The sequence below is a fragment of the Gorilla gorilla genome, chromosome 9 (assembly GCF_029281585.2).
Source record: "Gorilla gorilla gorilla isolate KB3781 chromosome 9, NHGRI_mGorGor1-v2.1_pri, whole genome shotgun sequence".
Classification (NCBI taxonomy): domain Eukaryota; kingdom Metazoa; phylum Chordata; class Mammalia; order Primates; family Hominidae; genus Gorilla; species Gorilla gorilla.
Window position 1 is genome coordinate 62,586,300 of NC_073233.2, and position 7,707 is coordinate 62,594,006.

At 35.6% G+C, this 7,707-nt stretch overlaps 1 pseudogene; it reads left to right on the forward strand.

Annotated features, from left to right (window-relative positions):
* The first annotated feature begins 6,269 nt into the window (after positions 1-6,269).
* On the forward strand, positions 6,270-7,216 carry LOC101126103 (olfactory receptor 4A8-like; annotated as a pseudogene).
* The last annotated feature ends 491 nt before the right edge of the window (positions 7,217-7,707 follow it).

Genomic DNA, 7,707 nt, shown 5'->3' on the forward strand with positions numbered 1-7,707 from the left:
AATAAGAGTGTTTCTTCTCACGTAGATAAGGATGTATGTAGACAAGGTCTTCACAGTGAAATTTTTAACCTTTATATCTAGAGTGAGAGTGGGTAGTGCAGCCTGGGTGCAGATCGTATTGTGCACGTTTTAAATTATGGTTTTTCTCTATTACACATCTTTTGAGACACGGTTTTTCTTCCATATGCCTAGCACAGAATGGAGAAAGGGAGGAATAAGTAATTAAAATAGATGCTCCTGTTCAAAAGGGAAGGCTATGGTGCTTCCTTCAGTGTAATTTATTTAAAGACTTTTTAGAATATACAAGCACCATATTCACAAATATATTTGAAACTGGCCCTTCTCAGACTTGAGCTGAAACTCTATGTGGAGTCAGAAAACACCCTTAAGAATCTTAGAATTATGTTTGTCTAGTTTAAAGTACGTATGAGACACACCATTAAATTTTTCTGAAGTCTTTTAAATGTGTCTTAACATCCACAAGTTTGAAATGACTTTTAATTTTATGACCTTTCTTACTTTTAGAGTACTTAACTCTTTGCAGAGACTGGAAGGGGAAACCATTTTTATCTTTGAAACAAGCAAGTTCTGGCTCTTTTATGTTTCTTGTAATTCCGTCTGAAAATGTAACAGTTAATCTTTTAAGTAATTCCTTTTTAAAAAATTCTATGACCTATTATAAGATACAATGCTATAAGAAACAGCCGTGACTTTCAATATTCTATTTGGAAATTTTAGCCAAATCCACCTATTCGCTTAAGTAGGTTTTTTATTTTCTACCTTACTACAGAGGACAGAATTACTAATGTTTTTTGGCACTAGATAGAGACTCACTTTTTTCACAGCCTCTAGAACAGTTATGTCTGTATTTTCAGCCTTTACTTACAATATCTTGGAGTCCCCCTATTTTGGGGTACTAAAGCCAATTTCACACACTTTAAATTGTTGTCATGTAAGCACCACACCTTGAGGTGCCACTTTTTATTCTGGTACTGTATTTATGTATGGTGCAGGGCTCCACAGTTTTTGTTATTTCAAACAACCATCATTTTGTTTTATTTCAAAATTTTGTGAGTCAGGAATTCAGGCAGTTGTTGGGTATGTATTTCTTCTGTTTTGTGTGGCAAGGACTGAAGTCACTGTTTTATTCAGCTGATAACTGAGTTTTATGTAAATGCACAATAACTTAATTCACATTGATATAATATTGGAAGGGATGACAGTAAGAGATGCACTGGGTCCCTCTTCCTATCCCTTTAGATGAAGGACCACAAGATCACTCCAGAGAATAGTCAAGCTTTTTACATGGTGCTCAGAGATCCCAGCAGTAGAAAGTAGATGGGTCCAGCCAGTTTAAGGGCTAGGCACAATGTCACTTGTAACATATTCTATTTGTCATAGTCATCACATGACCACCCTAGATTTGAGGTTTTACAGAAATAGGTGATAATACTTGATGGGGAAGTGTCAAATCACTTTGAAGAGCAGCAGGCAGAACAGTTGTCTACATCTCAAAAAGAGCATATTGGAGTTTTATTCATTTTAAGTTGGATCCATAAATCATCTTGTACTAAGGATATCTTAGCAATATTGGGTTTTCTAATTCTTGAATACAGTATATCTGTTAGGTATTTTAAATGTTTATTTTTAATGAGTTTTGTAGTTTTTATTCATGTAAGGATCTTCCTTATCTATTCCTAAGTGTTTATGTTTTCAGATTTCATCACAGATTTTTAATTTTTAAAAAAAATTCTAATTGTCATTGTTGCTAGTATATATAAAATAAATTGAATTTTTTATTTGACAGTTGAGTCCTATCAACTGCTAAATTTACTTCTTATCCCTACAAAGTTATTCTTAGGGTTTTCTGAAACACTATCATGTTGTTTAGAAGTAAGGTATCTCATTGCTTGGAAAGAGAAGGGGTGTTTCAGTTTCTTTTTGTGTCATTTTTAGAAGGTTGTTCTTATGGTTTTAGGTCTAACATTTAAGTCTTTAATCCATCTTGAATTAATTTTTGTATAAGGTGTAAGGAAGGGATCTAGTTTCAGCTTTCTACATATGGCTAGCCAGTTTTCCCAGCACCATTTATTAAACAGGAAATCCTTTCCCCATTGCTTGTTTTTCTCAGGTTTGTCAAAGATCAGATAGTTGTAGATATGCAGCGTTATTTCTGAGGGCTCTGTTCTGTTCCATTGATCTATATCTCTGTTTTGGTACCAGTACCATGCTGTTTTGGTTACTGTAGCCTTGTAGTATAGTTTGAAGTCAGGTAGCGTGATGCCTCCAGCTTTGTTCTTTTGGCTTAGGATTGACTTTTCGACGCGGGCTCTTTTTTGGTTCCATATGAACTTTAAAGTAGTTTTTTCCAATTCTGTGAAGAAAGGCATTGGTAGCTTGATGGGGATGGCATTCAATCTGTAAATTACCTTGGGCAGTATGGCCATTTTCATGATATTGATTCTTCCTACGCATGAGCATGGAATGATCTTCCATTTGTTTGTATCCTCTTTCATTTCATTGAGCAGTGGTTTGTAGTTCTCCTTGAAGAGGTCCTTCACCTCCCTTGTAAGTTGGATTCCTAGGTATTTTATTCTCTTTGAAGCAATTGTGAATGGGAGTTCACTCATGATTTGGCTCTCTGTTTGTCTGTTATTGGTGTATAAGAATGCTTGTGATTTTTGTACATTGATTTTGTATCCTGAGACTTTGCTGAAGTTGCTTATCAGCTTAAGGAGATTTTGGGCTGAGACAATGGGATTTTCTAGATATACAGTCATGTCGTCTGCAAACAGGGACAATTTGACTTCCTCTTTTCCTAATTGAATACCCTTTATTTCCTTCTCCTGCCTAATTGCCCTGGCCAGAACTTCCCAGAAATACCATTTGACCCAGCCATACCATTACTGGGTATATACCCAAAGAACTATAAATCATGCTGCTATAAAGACACATGCACATGTATGTTTATTGTGGCAATATTCACAATAGCAAAGACTTGGAACCAACCCAAATGTCCAATAATGGTAGACTGGATTAAGAAAATGTGGCACATATACACCATGGAATACTATGCAGTCATAAAAATGATGAGTTCATGTTCTTTGTAGGGACATGGATGAAATTGGAAATCATCATTCTCGGTAAACTATCGCAAGGACAAAAAACCGAACACCGCATGTTCTCACTCATAGATGGGAATTGAACAATGAGAACACATGGACACAGGAAGGGGAACAACACACTCTGGGGACTGTTGTGGGGTTGGGGGAGAGGGGAGGGATAGCATTAGGAGATATACCTAATGCTAAAAGACGAGTTAATGGGTGCAGCACACCAGCGTGGCACATGTACACATATGTAACTAACCTGCACATTGTGCACGTGTACCCTAAAACTTAAAGTATAATAAAAAAAGAAGGTTGTTCTTTCCCTACATTTTACCTAATTCATCTAAGCTGTCAAATTAATTGAAATAATGTATTTCATAAGAATCCTTTTCTAACCTTTTAAGTCTAAAGGATCTATGGTGCTGATTATTTGTTTTATGATTTCTGATACTGGTAATTTGAATTTCTCTTTCTTTTCTTTTGATCACACTTGCTAGCAATTTATCAATTTCATTATAAAAGTACCAATGTTTGGTTATTTTCATTTTATCTATTTTATTTTTTCCATTTTATTGGTTTTCATCTTGTATTTGTGTCCTTTCATTTACTTGTCTTGGTTTTTGTTTACTCTTGTTGTTCTATCTTAATGTGAAGGCTCAGGTGGCTGCTTTTAAACATTTATTTTAAATGTAAGCTTTTATAGCCATACATGTTTCTTTAAGTACTTTTTTGATCACACCTCACCCATTTTGATATGTTTTTGTTATTGCTGATTTCTAAATATTTGCTTATTTCCATTATACTTTTTTCTTTGATTCATGCTTTCGATAAATGTTTTTTGGCATGATTGCCAATATTTGAAGCACATTCTAGATAGTTATGAGTTATTTATTTATACATAGGAAATTATTTTAAAACTTAGTTATTTCAACAATATGTACTCATTCTCAATTTCTGTAGTTCAGGAAATTAAGGATGGTTTAGCAGGTTCCCATGCTTCAGAGTCTGTCACAAAGCTGTAATCAAGGTGCTGGTTGGGGCTACCATCTCATATGAAAGCTTGACTGAGGACAGATCCACTTCCACACTGGTATTAAGAAATAAGTCCTATTTTTATATTAGTGCTTTATCTTGGAATCATAATTTAAATATCAGTGTCCTTGATCATATCTGATAGTTCTTCAGAATTAAACGTATGTTCATGCATGTTTTAACACCTGGTATAAGACAGCACAGCACTTGTAGACATGATCTTTGAATTATTGTATTTACTCTATTTTCTGATTTAGTCCCTTTTTCTTTCATTTTTTGCCATTTAGTTCTCTCTCTAATGATGGGTCCAATTTTTCTATTGTAATTCTGTCTGATCTTGTCAAGATACATTCCATCACAGATAAAATCACTACTCATATGTAGTTAAATGGGAAATTCCTAAGACATACAATTATATTGTGTCCCCAAAAGCCTTTTCTGAATTATATGTATCTTCTTTTCTTTCTCTGGACTATGTCCGTAAATCTTTTCAAACTGACACAGATCCAGATGATTTGTTTTGATCCAATGTTCCCAGTGAAGCATTCAGGAACACAAGTAATAGCTATCTTTTATTGGGCCTTTACCAGGTGTCAGCCAGTGTTCTAGGCACTTTACTTTTTTGTAATAAAATAACTCTGGAGATTTCAAATGAAAATGAGTCATAGAGAAGTTTAGTAAGTGGCCCAAAGTCACACAGTAAGTGGTGAAGCTAGGGTTGTAGCTGAGGTATTGTGGCTCCAATGTCCACATTATTCACCAAATGCTATGCTTTCTCTCCAAAGATATCTTGGATAAATAGGCACAAATTGAGTGGGAAACTTGTAGTCATAATTTACTCACTCTAATTATGAAACATCTACCACTGACTGTCATTATTCATGTAATAGTCATGAGCTTGGAAATTGCTATTTAATTATAAATATAAGAAAAATGAAAAAAAGTCAGCAGAATAGTATAAGGGAGAGGTGCACTAATAGTTTTGTAGATGATTGACTGGAAAGGATTCTCAGTTCATCTAATTTAATCACATTGTTTTCCAGTGAGCAAATGAAGACAGACTTGTAAATGCATTCAGAAAATGACTCACATTCATGTCATCTTACAGTGAAGTTCGAATTTCTCTTTGAGTTTTTTTTTTTTTTGGAATACTAATACTAACGTTCTATTTTTGAGTACTCTCTGTATCTAAATAGTGTTAAAAATAAAACCATGTCCCACTGTTCTGTACCTCTTTGTACAGTGTCTATTTTCTTTTCTCTCACTATCTAATTCACCCCAAGAATTCAGAAAAAAATAATCACAGCTAATGTGGCATTTGGTGATAGTCATCAGTTAGTTTTCTTGAGTTCAAAATTAGTTGGTGAAAATCAGGATACTGTATGTGTATATGATACAAAATTGTGGAATAGGCAATAATAAGATGCAGAGATGTGCAGATCCTTACAAGGCAAACAGAGGGTCAGTCCAAGTAATCACTACAGGGAATAATGTGATAAATAATATTTTACTATTTATACGGATTAATGTCTAGTCTCTTGACATTTAATGAGATAGTCATAAAGACTGAACATCTTTCGAGGCATGAAGGTCCGAATGTGTAACTGTGGAATGCCACAGTACTGATTGAGATATTTCAGAAGGTGCTATTTTTGTTGCTACACAGATCATAAAGATACCACAACACTACAAACTCAAAGCACTGAATATACGCCAATTTATTTATTTACAGTTTATTACCACCACAAGAAAGTAACTTTCTTGAGACCAATAATCTGTTGCGTATTCATCATAGCTGACTTCTGTGCCAAGAAGTATGTTTTAAATAAGGAGTTATGAAACACATGAATGGCTGTTGGGTCTTTAACTCTTCTTCTGTACAGAATATTCACTAAAACTTAGAGGCAGAAGCTGTTACCTGTAGGCTCAAACTAAAATCTTGAGGACATGAGGAACTCAATAGAGACTTAACAAAATGTTTATCATGTGTGTAAACCACTATTGAGGATACAAAGTGAAGATGTGCTCTGTGACATCATGGATGTATTCATATTCCTGTTCATGATTTCATTACAGGTCCTGTTCTCCCAAGTTCTTTACTCTGATACAAGCCTTAGAGAAAAGTAAATGGGACTGAGTAACAATGTTACAGAACATTTCCTCCTGGGTCTCACTCAGGATCTTGATGTGCAAAATGCATTATTTGTCATGTTTTTACTAACATACATTGTGACTATGGTGGGGAACCTGCTCATTGTGGTGACTATTATTGCCACCCCATCCTTGGGCTCCCCAATGTACTTTTTCCTTGCCTGCCTGTCATTTATAGATGCTGTGTATTCCACCACCATTTATCCCAAATTGGTTGTAGACTAACTCCATAATTAAAAGACTATTTTGTTCCCAACTTGCATGTGCCAGCCACTTACAGACCACTTATTTGGTGGTGTTGAGGTCTTTTTTCTGTTGGTGATAGCCTGTGAACGCTATGTGGCCATCTGTAAGCCACTGCACTATTTGACCGTCATGAATCGACAGGTTTGCATCCTTCTGTTGGTAGTGGCTGTGACTGGAGGTTTGTGCGTTCTGTGTTCCAAATTGTTGTTGTGTACAGTCTCCCTTTCTGTGGTTCCAATGTCATTGGCCACTTTTTCTGTAACATGTACCCATTAATGGAAATGGCATGAACTGACACCTACTTTATAGGCCTCACTGTGGTTTTCAAGGTTGAAGCAATCTGTGTGGTCATCTTCACCCTTCTACTAATCTCCTCTGGGGTCATCCTAATCTCCCTTAAAACTTACAGTCAGGAAGGGAGGCATAAAGCCCTGTTTACCTGCAGCTCCCGCATTACTGTAGTTGTCCTCTTTTTTGTTCCCTGTATTTTCATGTATGTTAGACCTGTTTTTAACTTCCCCATTGTTAAATTTATTATTGTGTTTTACACAGTTATCACACCCATGCTGAATCCTTTAATATACATGTTGAGAAATTCAGAGACGAGAAATGCTATAGAAAACCCCTAGTGTAAAAAATTAACTGTAGATAGAATAAGAGTGTACATCTTCATGTAGCTACAGGGTTGTGTAGACAAGGTCTTTCCAGAAAGGTTGTCAGACTTGTAATGGCAATTCAGGGATCCTAGATTGGGAAAGCACGATTTATGAGCTCCCAGCTCAGTTAACTTGTCCCATCGTGGCCTCAATTTGACATCCAGTATCTCAAATTATATATCCAGAGTGAGTATAGACAAAGCCCTTTTAGTACAATTTCTGAGGTAGGGCCTTTACTTTTGGTTCTTCTCTATTTTCAGATCTATAAACTAGAGACAGGGTTTTTCTTTCTCATTCTCAGCATACAATGGAGGAAGAGAGGAGAAGATAAACATAGACACTCTTGTTCAGAAGAAAAGACTAAAGTGCTTCCTTCAATGCAATTTCCGTAAAAACTTTGTAACATTTCTGTGTTTTTTTATTGGCATTTACAACATTATACAAGGGCCATACTCACAAACATCTTTGCAACGGACTATTCTTGGGTTTGAGCTGAGAGTCTGTGTGTGTGC